We start from the raw sequence: 13,980 nt of genomic DNA on the forward strand, positions 1-13,980 counted from the left end.
TTAGACTAGTTTGTTCCAGTTGGGTGTAATATTGACACATGTATAATGGACTGAACTTGCCCTTTTTCTCCTGTGTAGAAACCCCATTGACTTGGATATGCGATTGGCTGACAGTAATTAAAGTTAATAAAGTAAAAGAAGTAGATTAAATGCATCCAATGAAATTGAGTGAAGTGACAGTGAAATTGTAGATGCACAAGCCATAATTTTCCAGGACTCCTGAGACCCAATAGTGTAGAGAGCTGAAAAATTATAAATATTAATCCTTGTTAGGTGCAAAACTAAATGGAGCAACTAATGGTCAGTCTGGCTAATGTTGGTGTTAAGGATACTTCCAGAAACAAAAATTAAAGACAAAATTAATCATGACTTGGACAAATGTTGGTAAATTAAAGAAAGTCATCATGGATTTGTAAAGTCAAAATCATACTTACCTCACTTGGTGGAGTTTTTTAAAGAGGTAACAGATAGGTTTGAAATGCATAACCATGTTGAAGCCTTGTAAATGGCTTTTCGAAAGACATGTGATACACTTACACATGACCCGATGGCCAAAGTCAAAGTTTATGGAATATAAAGGTTAGTTGTAACATGCATAGAAAATAGGCCAAGTAACAGGAAACTGAGGCTAATGATTCACATGTTTCGTGGATTGGAGAAATGTTCATAGTAAGATTTTTCAGTTGTCAGTGTTGGGACCTCTGCTTTTCATGATATATATTAATAACGAGGGCTTAAGTTACAAGGCACCACTTCAACATTTATGCTTATATATAAATACAGTTGTGTCCAAAATTTGGAAAGAATGTGCTCAAAATTTGAAGAGCAACAATTTTGAGTGGGAGCAGCGGCCGAGGAAAAACGAACCCGGGAGACTACAGCTAAGGTAAGACAGTTTGTTTCAAAATTACTTACCTGTAGCGGGCAGCGGAAGTGAGGTTGGAGCGCATAGCTGGGCGGGAAGGTAAGTGATTAGTATTTGAGTGGGTGTGTCCTCCTCTAACCTAACTTTAAAGTCCACAGGTTATTGACTCAGTGTTCTTGTTTTTGGAGACAGTGTACAGTCATGGCAGCGCAGGCGGTGGAATGTTCCTCCTGCAGGATGTTTGAGGTAGGGGTGACCACCGATACTCCTGCCGACTTCGTGTGCAGGAAATGCAGTCAGATCCTGATCCTCACCGAACGAGTTAGGGAACTGGAACTGGAGCTGGATGAGCTGAGGATTATTCGAGAGGCTGAGAGGGTGATCGATAGAAGCTACAGGGACATAGTTACACCAGAGAACAGAGGTAGCTGGGTAACAGTTAGAGGTGGGAAGGGGAAGAAACAGGCAGTGCAGGGTTCCCCTGTGGTCGTTCCCCTAAAAAATAAGTATGCAGCTTTGGAAACTGTTGGGGGGGACAGCCTTGCAGGTGTAAGCTGCAGTGAAGGGGTCTGTGGCTCTGAGATTCAGAAGGGAAAGGGGGAGAAGAGGAGAGCGCTAGTTATAGGGGACTCTCTAGTTAGAGGGACGGACAGGCGGTTCTGTGGACATGGGCGAGACTCTCGGATGGTTTGTTGCCTCCCAGGTGCTAGGGTCCGAGACGTCTCGGACCGTGTCTTCAGAATCCTTAAGGGGGAGGGTGTGCAGCCAGAAGTCGTGGTACACATTGGCACCAACGACATAGGTAGGAAGAGGGGTGGGGAGGTCATTCAAGAGCTCAAGGAGTTAGGCTGGAAGCTAAAAGCTAGGACAGACAGAGTCGTCATCTCTGGGTTGTTGCCGGTGCCACGTGACAGAGAGGCAAAGAATAGGGAGAGAGTGCAGTTGAACACGTGGCTGCAAGGATGGTGTAGGAGGGAGGGCTTCAGATATTTGGACAATTGGACTGCATTCTGGGGAAGGTGGGACCTGTATAAACAGGACGGGTTGCACCTGAACCAGAAGGGCACCAATATCCTGGGGGGTAGGTTTGCTAGCACTCTTCGGGGGGGTTTAAACTAATTTGGCAGGGGGATGGGATCCGGACTTGTAGTCCAGCAAGTAAGCTAGCTGTGTGTCAGGATGCCCAAGACTGTAGGGAGGCTGTGGAGAAGGTAGCACTGACAGGGACTACTTGCGGACACAGAGATGGGCTCAAGTGCGTATACTTCAATGCAAGGAGTATCAGAAATAAGGTGGGTGAACTTAAGGCGTGGATCGGTACCTGGGACTACGATGTTGTGGCCATCACGGAAACATGGATAGATGAGGGACAGGAATGGCTGTTGGAGGTTCCTGGTTACAGATGTTTCAGTAAGATTAGGGAGGGTGGTAAAAAAGGAGGGGGGGTGGCATTGCTAATTAGAAATGGTATAACGGCTGCAGAAAGGAAGTTTGAGGGGGATCTGCCTCTGGAGGTAGTATGGGCTGAAGTCAGAAATAGGAAAGGTGCAGTCACCTTGTTGGGTGTTTATTATAGGCCCCCCAATAGCAGCAGAGATGTGGAGAAACAGATTGGGAAACAGATTTTGGAAAGGTGCAGAAGCCACAGGGTCGTAGTCATGGGCGACTTCAACTTCCCAAATATTGATTGGAAGCTCTTTAGATCAAGTAGATTGGATGGGGCGGTGTTTGTGCAGTGTGTCCAGGAAGCTTTTCTAACGCAGTATGTAGATTGTCCAACCAGAGGGGAGGCCATATTGGATTTGGTACTCGGTAACGAACCGGGACAAGTGGTGGGCTTGTTAGTGGGTGAACATTTTGGTGATGGCGACCACAATTCTGTGACTTTCACCTTGGTTATGGAGAGAGATAGGTGCGCACAACAAGGAAGTTTTTACAATTGGGGGAAGGGAAATTACGATGCTGTAAGACAGGATTTGAGGAGCATACGTTGGAAGCATAGGCTGTCAGGGAAGGATGTGGTGGAAATGTGGGACTTTTTCAAGGAGCAGATACGACGTGTCCTTGATATGTATGTACCGATCAGGCAGGAAAGAAATGGTCGTGTGAGGGAGCCTTGGTTGACGAGGGAGGTTGAATGTCTAGTAAAGAGGAAGAAGGAGGCTTACATAAGGTTGAGGAAACAAGGTTCAGACAGAGCAGTGGAGGGATACAGGATAGCCAGAAGGGACCTGAAGAAAGGGATTAGGAGAGCTAAGAGAGGGCATGAAAAATCCCTGGCGGATAGGATCAAGGATAACCCCAAGGCATTCTATGCGTATGTGAGAAACCTGAGAATGACGAGAACGAGGGTAGGTCCGATCAAGGACAGTGGTGGGAGACTGTGTATTGAGTCGGAAGAGATAGGAGAGGTCTTGAACAAGTACTTCTCTTCAGTATTTACGAACAAGAGGGACCGTATTGTTGAAGAGGAGAGTGTGAAACGGACTGATAAGCTAGAAGAGATACCTGTTAGGAAGGAAGATGTGTTGGACATTTTGAACAACTTGAGGATAGACAAGTCCCCCGGGCCTGACGGGATATATCCTAGGATTATGTGGGAAGCAAGAGAGGAAATTGCAGTACCGTTGGCAATGATCTTCTCATCTTCACTGGCAACTGGGGTGGTACCAGGGGACTGGAGAGTAGCGAATGTTGTGCCCCTGTTCAAAAAAGGGAATAGGGATAACCCCGGGAATTACAGGCCAGTTAGTCTTACTTCTGTGGTAGGCAAAGTAATGGAAAGGGTACTGAGGGATAGGATTTACGAGTATCTGGAAAGACACTGCTTGATTAGGGACAGCCAGCACGGATTTGTGAAGGGTAGGTCTTGCCTTACAAGTCTTATTGAATTCTTCGAGGAGGTGACCAAGCATGTGGATGAAGGTAGAGCAGTGGATGTAGTGTACATGGATTTTAGTAAGGCATTTGATAAGGTTCCCCATGGTAGGCTTATGTGGAAAGTCAGGAGGCATGGGATAGAGGGAAATTTGGCCAATTGGATAGAAAACTGGCTAACCGGTCGAAGTCAGAGAGTGGTGGTAGATGGTAAATATTCAGCATGGAGTCCAGTTACAAGTGGAGTTCCGCAGGGATCAGTTCTGGGTCCTCTGCTGTTTGTAATTTTTATTAATGACTTAGATGAGGGAGTCGAAGGGTGGGTCAGTAAATTTGCAGATGATACAAAGATAGGTGGAGTTGTGGACAGTGAGGAGGGCTGTTGTCGGCTGCAGAGGGACTTAGATATGATGCAGAGCTGGGCTGAGGAGTGGCAGATGGAGTTCAACCCTGCCAAGTGTGAGGTTGTCCATTTTGGAAGAACAAATAAGAATGCGGAATACAGGGTTAATGGTAGGGTTCTTGGTCAGGTGGAGGAACAGAGGGATCTTGGGGTCTATGTACATAGATCTTTGAAGGTTGCCACTCAGGTGGATAGAGTTTGTAAGAAGGCCTATGGAGTATTATCGTTCATTAGCAGAGGGATTGAATTCAAGAGTCGTGAGGTGATGTTGCAGCTGTACAGGACTTTGGTTAGGCCACATTTGGAGTACTGTGTGCAGTTCTGGTCGCCTCACTTTAGGAAAGATGTGGAAGCTTTGGAGAGCGTGCAGAGAAGATTTACCAGGATGTTGCCTGGAATGGAGAGTAGGTCGTACGAGGATAGGTTGAGAGTTCTCGGCCTTTTCTCGTTGGAACGGCGAAGGATGAGGGGTGACTTGATAGAGGTTTATAAGATGATCAGAGGAATAGATAGAGTAGACAGTCAGAAACTTTTTCCCCAGGTACAACAGAGTGTTACAAGGGGACATAAATTTAAGGTGAAGGGTGGAAGGTATAGGGGAGATGTCAGGGGTGGGTTCTTTACCCAGAGAGTGGTGGGGGCATGGAATGCGCTGCCCGAGGGAGTGGTAGAGTCAGATTCATTGGCGACCTTTAAGCGGCATTTGGATAGGTACATGGATGGGTGCTTAATCTAGGATAGAAGTTCGGCACAACATCGTGGGCCGAAGGGCCTGTTCTGTGCTGTATTGTTCTATGTTCTATGTTCTATGTTCTAACAGATGCTCCAGTGAGCATAGGACCAGCAACAACCTTCAATGGCTGCCTAACAGCATCTACTTGAAAAGTTTACAGCTAAGTGTCTCCTCAGAACGCACAGGCAGTTCAGGAGTCTATCATCCTTAATACCATTCATCCCAGATGAGCAAGGCACAATGTCATCGCAGACTGATTTTGACTGAAGACACCATCACAACACTATGCCAACTGCTGGAGTGAGACTTGCAGCATTGAGAGGGTGACCAACATGACCCAATGGTTATCAAAGTGATAGCAGCAGTTTCATGTAATTGGCTGCATCTATTAATCCACTGGTGATCTGTTTGGGATCTTACAATCCTCGACCCACAAATGAATTCAGTGTTGTTGATGAAACTTATGCCAGATCACATTGCCTCATCTCATTTCCCTGTGATGAGACCTGTACCAAAGCCCGAACTCTAGGTCATGGCAACAAGCTAACTTCCCAAGGTGCAGGGAGCCATAAACTATCTACAGATCACATTGAGTGTGCCATATCATAATACAAGTGACTTCTTCAACAAAAAATAGTTCAATTTCATCAATGTACAAGTTATCTGTGATCATTGGTAACATACCTTTGAAGTCTGCACTAGGTACCTTGGGAACTGTCATGGTACTTATTACTTTGAGAACTCATCTTTCTTCATGATGGCTCATGACAATGTTAATCAATCTCCTTACTGAGCCTCAAAATAAATTCAAATTAGCCCATTCTTCTACCAGGGCCATCTTGGAGCACATGAGGCCTGCTGAAGTTGAAAGTCTGATGAATGGATCAATCTGGAGGATGGGACATTATCCTTGCATGTGTGATCTGCACAACTGGAGCAGGTAATGAGGGAATGTGATGAACAATAAATCACTGGGAGAGGGGCAGTAGTCTTCTGAGGAGGAAGACCTAAACGTATCTGTATGGTGGAATACTGCAGGGTCTGGCACCGCAAGGCAGACTCATCCCACTGGACAAGCTTTGTACAGCAATATTAACTGACTGCAAACCAATTGGAGCTCAAAAAGCACGCATTCCCTAATCTGCTCCAGGAGGCAACTGCAACTTCTATTTATTTAACAGCTTTTACTTTTTGAACACTTTCAATTATTTAAGGCTTTTCAGTAATGTTACATCTCCACAGTGAACAATAAGAAGGCATCAGGTTACATTGATCATTGGGGAAAGAACAGCACTCCTTTAGAAATGATTAAGATGGGATGAGGCAAGGGCTGAGTAGCTTGGTTCTTCAAGGGCAATGTGTTTTTAAATGTATACATGTAGGCAATGATGTGTCAACCTCTCTGCACCCTTAGAAATGTTTGTTTACGGTTTCCTTCCCACTATGTGAGTGCTGAAGGGAAATTCCAGACCAGCAGCATTCAACCTAATGCTTGGCTACTTTAAATATGGCTTCAGTGCCGGGAATTGTGGGTGGTCACAGGAATGGGAGCCCCTCTGCCTGCGACAAGATGGGGGATGTAACCATTGGGGCATAATCAGGGTGCGGTGGAAAGAGGAGGTTAACTTTGTAAAATACTTCTAGTGTGAAATCTTGCTAGGACTCAGGGAGAGGAACCCTTCATGAAAGTCACTGAAAATAACAGTAAAATTTCCAGTAAAATTCAGCATGATCTTTCACTTATGGTCATTTTGATTAGATCTTCTTCACAAATGGAAACTGTAGTGATTATCACAAGGTCAGCCAAATGAACCTCATAAAATATGTATTCCCTGATTGGGGCTGTTAGTCTTGTCCAATCAGGGTTGACAGATAAGAGCAGGCACCTCAGGGTGTATTATTTCATCCTCCAGCTCTATTTTGATTTAATCCCTGCCCTCCCCTTCACTGTTTGATCATGCAGCATTGTCCTCTAAGGAGGGCACTGCTTGTCACTGGCCACTTGGGTGTTCCCTTTCTTCCTGGTGGTGGAAACTGAAGAAAGGTTTGTACTCCTTGTGTCTTTCACTGTGTCTCACACCTGCACACACACAATATGGGTGCTAAGAAAAAATAAAAGCACCACCGCAGTTAGGCAGTAATGTGGGGGTAATAATAAAAGAAAAAAATAAAGGGGTGTCAAAGGTTATATAAAACAAAACAGGAGATTTAGAGGTTCTGTTCACATTGAGAGCTGGCTCTGAGGGAGCCAGATCAGTGTCAAGGACTGTCCATGTGTAAATAAAGGATGAGTTGGGGATGGGCTACCAATCTCTGTGGAATTATTTCAAAATGCAGCTGCCAACTTGTACACTGCAAGCTCTCACAATTTTCTGAAGAAAAGAGCAGGAGTGGAGAGGTGGGCACCGCAGGGAGTGGACTGTATTATTTCCTCCTCCAGCTCTATTTTGATTTAGTCCCTGCCCTCGCCCTCACTGTTGATCACACAGCATTGCTCTCTAAGAAGGGTACTGCTTGTCACTGGACACTTGGGTGTTTCCTTTCTTCCTGGTGGTGGAAATTGAATAAAGATTTGTACACCTTATGTCTTTCACTGTGTCTCACACCCGCACACGCACAAAAAAAGAGAAAAAAAGAAGAGCAGGAGTGGAGATGTGAGCACCGCAGGGAGTGGTGTGTATTATTTCCCCCATCCAGCCCTCCCCTTCACTGTTTGATCACACAGCATTGCCCTTTGATGTGAAGGACACTGCTTGTCACTGGCCACTCGGGTGTTTCCTTTCTTCCTAGTAGTGAAATATAAATAAAGATTTACACACTTGTTATTCTTCACTGTGTCTGACACCTACATGCACAAAAAAAACAGAAAAAAAAGAACAGAAGTGTCAGACATCCTGTTCACTCTGAGAGCTGGCTCGGAGGGAGCTGGGGTAATGTCAAGTAATGAAAAAAACGAACAGCAGGAGTGGAAAAGTGCGCACTGCAGGGACTGGAGTATTTTATTTCCCTCTCCAGCTCTATATTGATTTAATCCCTGCCCTCCACTTCACTTTTTTGATCACGCAACATTGCCCTCTGAAGAGAAGGGGCCACTTGAGTGTTTCTTTTCTTCCTGGTGGTGGAAGCTGAATAAAGATTTATACACCTGTTGTCTTTCACTGTGTCTCACACACAACGTGGGTGCTGGGTCAAATATAAGCACTACCGCAGGTAGGCGGTAGTGTGGGGGTAAAAAGAAAGAAAGGAATCAAAAATAACCAGAAGATTTAGAGACTCCTCACAAAAAGAGAATATAACCAGGAGATCAAAAATTCCTCAGGTGAGGACTGAAGATAATCCAAGATAAAGAATGGGAAAAGCTTCTGGTTGTAACAGGCTGCTCCATTTTTTGAGGTACTTTAGGTGTTGGAGGTGATGTCCTTGAATTCCAGGAGCAACAATTACTATTTTATATGCTGTTGCATTGTTTTGGAACTTTGGAGGAAAAAAAAAGTCAAAACGATGGCAAAAAGGCAATAAAAGAGCAGGAGTGAAGGGAGGTGGGCACTGCAGGGAGTGGAGTGTATCATTTCCCCCTCCAACTCTATTTTGATTTAATCTCTGACTTCCCTTCACTTTTCTTTTGATCACGCAACATTGCCCTTTGTTGAGAAGGGAACTGCTCGTCATTGGCTACTTGGTTGTTTCCTTTCTTCCTGCTGGTGGAAATTGAATAAAGATTGTACATTTTGTGACTTTCATTGGGTCTCATACCTGCATAACATGGTGCTGGGGAAAACATAAGCACCACCAGAGGTAGGCGGTAGTGTGGGGGTAAGAGAAAAAAGAAGACAAAAAAGGACAGGAGTGTCAGACATTCTGTTCACTCTGAGAGAGCTGGATCAGTGTCAAAGACACTTGGTGATGGGATATTGACCCCTGTGAAGTAATTTCAAAAGCATCTTTCCCATATCTACCCTATCAAGCATTTGAAACATCCCTCAGGTCAGTCATTAGTTTTCTCTTTTTTGAGGGAAAAGCCAAAGTTTGATAGATGTTTCCTTTTTTTAATGTTTGCATCATTTTGTTTATGTTTTTACCAATCTTTCAGATAGTGCTATGTTCCACTTACTATCAAACGTGTTTTGTGACTATTATGCTAGTTCATGATAATGTTACTGCATTTTAATTGAAATTTTATGATGATGTTTGATGTAAACAAGTCAAATAAGAAGCACAATTGTTTCTGAGCAGACACCCTATGTCAACAAGCATGAAAATATTAATGATACAAAGATTTATTTGAAGACATCAAGTCTTACTCAAGTTATCTTATAGTCTGTCCAGGTGGTTATATCCTTCCCTCTGAGTCAGAAGGCTGCAGATTTAAGCCACAGTCCAAAAGCTTGCAAACATAACTAACTAACACTTTAAGATAGAGTTGAAAAAGTGCTGAGGTATTTGAGATGTTGGGGGAGAAGCTTGGTTATAGATATCAGTAGTCAACACACTGCAAAGCTGTTAACCTTGTCCCCATTGAAACTGAAACAGCCTGCATGGCACCACTGGAGGTGGTGATACACAACTGAATTTCTCCACAGCTGTCTTTCAGTTGCAATGTTAAACTGTGACCATCTTTATCCTGGCAGGGATGTCACAAAATGATAAGGAATGCCCTAGGTCCATCTAGTTCAACTTCTACCTCCTTTGTACTCAGACATGGTAAAACAATGATATCGATGTGGAATAGTCTTGATTCCCAATCCAAACTCATTACTCTACAACACACTCATAGGTGAGGCAAAAAAACATTCGCCATGGTGGATTAAAAAATTGCCTGTTGTCTCAAGTGCACACTATATCTCGAAAATGCTGTTTATTCAAAATGTTAATTTCTGAAAGCAATCTATCTAACTTGCATGAGAATGTATCAAGTCTCTGCGCTTCACCATCACCTTAGGTGGCATGCTCCTGTGGCTCTCTTGAATTAGAGTGAGGTTTTACTACTATTCTGCCAAAACATATCCCTGAATGAGAACCGCTATAATCAGAATACCTTGTTTCTTACCTAATTGCTATTTGTGGGAACTTTCTATGTATAATTTGGCTGTAATCTATTTTTACATTGCAATCGTGTCAGTACTTTTATGAAATAATTCATTTGATGCAAAGTTTAAATTTAGTCACGAAAGGTTCTTTATAAATCCAAGTTTTTTTAAAAAATTGTTTTCTTTAGTTTTGTTAACCTTAAATTAGTTAAGGAGCAAGACTAGCTGGAGCCAAGATTGTTATTAAATTATTTAAGTGAATTCTGCAAAACAGGATTTACATTGCAATTGCGCTATGATAGGATTCTGTCCAAATTGGAGCTCAATGCTGGTGTAGCACAAGTTGCAAAAGTCTACTGAGGCCAATGAAAGGACAACCCATAACTGGTCTACAGGATTCCTGCCAAATGCCTTTTGTAATGGGTTACAGGCGACATGCTGTTAAGGTGTCAACAAGCAAAATAGCTTTTTTTTGTATTGAAAAGGCATATGCTCTGACCATCTCTTTAGGTCTCCTTACAAATTTGGCCATTGGTGTGCTTAAAGTATGGAATGTTCCATGCATGCCACTTTACATATTAAATGTATATGAGGTGTCACAGTGGTTCACACTGCTGCCTCACAGCACCAGGGACCTGGGTTTGATTCCCACCCTCATGCGACTGTCTGTGTGAAGTTTGCACATTCTCCCTATGTCTGCGTGAGTTTCCTCCCACAATACAATGATGTGCTTGTCAGGTAAATTGGCCATGCTAAACTACCCAAAGTGTTAGGTGCATTAGTCAGGGGTAAATATAGGGTAGAGGAATGCATCTGGGTGGGTTACTCTTCAGAGGGTTGGTGTGGACTTGTTGGGTCGAAAGGCTTGTTTCCATACGGGAGGGAATCTAATCTAATCAATTTCAGCTCTCCATTTTTACAGAGAAAAGAGAGTCAATTTGCAGTGGTTCAATCTGAGGGTCACCAAGTCTCAAGCAAGGGGAGTAGTTGAGAAGACAAGTCGTCAATGGTAACCATGGTACAGTGAAAAGATTTGTTTTGCATGCAGAATAAGCGGATCATAACATGCAAAGATCATAGGGTGATTGAACAGAGCAAAGTTATGGCTGCAAAGAAGATGCACAGAAAGCAAGATCAGCATTAGATATGAAATTAAAGAGGTCCATTAATTAGTCTAATAACAGCAAGGAAGAAACTGTTCTTGAACCTATTGGCATGTGTGTTTCAGCTTTTGTATCATCTGCCTGATGGAAGCGGTTGAAAGAGATTATAACTGGAGTGGGAGAGGTCTTTGATGTTGGCTGTCTTTCTGAGGCAGTGAGAAGTGTAGATGGAGTCCATGGATGGGAGATTGGCTTGCAAAATGGTCTAGGCTGTGTTCACCACTTCCTGTAGTTTTTACTGTCATTGCTCTACTAAGTCATGATGCATCTAGATAAAATTCATTCTGTGGTGTATCTATAAAAGTTAATGAGAGTCATTTGTGGATATTCCGAATTTCCTCAGCCTCTTGAGGAAGAAGAGGCATTGTTGTGTCTTCTTGACTGTCACATCTATGTGAATGGCCAAGGGCAGATTGTTGGTGATCAGCAATCCTCAGAACTTGACAATCTCAAATCTCCACCTCAACTCCATTGATGCAGATCAGAGTGTGCCCTTCACCTTTCCTGAATGATCTATTGATCAGCTCTTTCATTTAGTTGATGTTGAGATAGATTGTTATCTTTACATCACACAGCCAAGTACTCTATCTCTTTCCTGTTTTCTGCCGCGTCATGTTTGATATCTGGCCAACAACAGTAGTATTGTCAGCGAATGTGTAGATGAAGTTCTGACAAAGTTTTGGCCACACAATCATGTGCACAGGGAACACAGTAAGGAGCTGAGTCTGTATCTTTGCAGGGCTTCAGTGTTGATGATTGACGTGGAGGAGGTGCTGTTGCCTATCTTTATTGATTGTGATCTGCCAGTCAGTAATTCAAGGATCGAGTTGCAGAGGGCGAAACAGAGATCTAGGTCTCAGCTTTTGGCGATTAGTTTGGTTGAGAAACTAAACATTGTGGTTGAGCTGTAGTCTGTAAGACTGTTGTAGGTATCCTCATTATCCAGATGTTCCAACACTAAGTGTCAGGCTAGGGAGATGTTGCGTTGGTTAGCAAATTGCAAGGGACCTTGCAGGCTGGGAGGCCAGAATCAATATGAGCAATAGCTAACCTCTTGAAGCACTTCATTATTATGGAAGTCAGAGTCACAAGGCAGTAGTCATTGAGACTGGGATGATTGTGGCCTTCTTGAAGCAGGTGGCGACTTCAGATTGTCAACCTCTCCTTGCTACAATATCTGCAAAATACTCCCACAAACTGTACAGGATCTGAGTGCACGGCCAGGGACTTCATCGGGCCCATTGCTTTCCTCGGATTCACTCTCAAGAAGGCCAATCAAATGCCTGAAGTGGTGATTAATAGAACTGTAGTCTGGTTTATTACTATGTTCTGGTTTAACTCGAACAATCTCTTGCAGTAAAAAAGATATAATTCGTTTCATCTCTGCAATAATTTATATGTTGTCAGGATATGGTAAATATTATTGCAGAAACTGTTTGAGGGATCCGGTAATTGGCTTTTTCAAGGTCTTGAGGTTCTTTCCAGTCCTTATAACAACATCACAATGAGTGGTGCTTATTGAAACCAATCAAGTATTAACCTTTTCAGTCCCTTTCAAATCCACAAACAACATTCACACACCCCTACTCCCACCATGAACTTTTTCCTGATTACATAATTGTTTTATATTTGCTTACGTAATTACACTCACCACTATCTCTGACAAGTCTTTGACTTTACAGTTCAGACAGTCTGGATATTTGGCTGTTTTACTTGATCTGTGGCAGGTATTGAGGGAGGCAACATGAGGGAAAAATATATTTGACCTCATCCTAAACAATCCGCCAGCTGCAGACACATCTCTGCATGACAATATTGGTAAGAGTGATCACTGCACAGTCCTTGTGGAGACTAAATCCTGCTTTCACATTGAGAATGTATTGAGTGTTGTGTGGCACTTCCATTATGTTAAATGGGACAGATCGAGGACCTCACTACTCAGCATCTATGAGGTACTTTAGGTCATCAACACCAGCACAATTGTATCCCAACACAATGTGGCATGGCACATCCTCTATGCAATCGTTACTATCAAACCAGGGGGTTAAACCTGGTTCAATGGGGAGTGCCGGAGGGAATGATAGGAACAGCACCAGGCATTCCTGAAGATGAGATGTCAACCTGGTGAAGCTACCTAACAGGACTACTTGTTGTGCCCAACAGCATATGCAGAAAGATAGGCAGAGCCAAGAAATTGCTCAACGAACAGATCAGATCTCAGCTCTGCAGTCCTGCCACATATTGTCATGTACAATAAAACAATTCAGTTGAGTAGGAGGCTCCACAAATACTCCCATCCTTAATGTTGGAAGAACCCAGCACATCAGTGCAAACAGTTGAAGCATTCGCAGTAATCTTTAGCCAGATGTGCCAAGTGAATGATCCATCTTGGACTTCTCCTATCATCCCAAGCATCGGAGATACCAGTCTTTAGCCAATTAAATTCACTCCATGTGATATCATGAAATGATCAGAGACATTGAAAAGTGCAAAGCCCTGACAACATTTGGCAATAGCACTGAAAACTTATGCTCCAGAACTTGTCACTCTCTTAGCTCTTCCAGTATACCTACAACATTAGTATCTATCAGACAATGTGGAAAATTGCCCAGGTTGTGCATAAAAAGCATGCCAAATCCAGCCGAGCCAATTATTATCAGTCTGCTCTCGAACATCAGTAAAAGTGATGGAAGATGTTATTAAGAGTGCTATCAAGCAGCACCTGCTCAGCAATAACCTGCTCAGTGATGCTCTCTTTGGGTTCTGCCAAGACCGCACAGCTCCTGACCTCATTACAGCCTTGGTTCAAACATGGTCACACAACACTCAATACATTCTCAATGTGAAAGCAGGATTTAGTCTCCACAAGGACTGTGCAGTGATCACTCTTACTTGATCTGTGGCTGTTTTAC

This window comes from Chiloscyllium punctatum, chromosome 1, assembly GCF_047496795.1.
Source record: "Chiloscyllium punctatum isolate Juve2018m chromosome 1, sChiPun1.3, whole genome shotgun sequence".
In the NCBI taxonomy this organism is placed as follows: domain Eukaryota; kingdom Metazoa; phylum Chordata; class Chondrichthyes; order Orectolobiformes; family Hemiscylliidae; genus Chiloscyllium; species Chiloscyllium punctatum.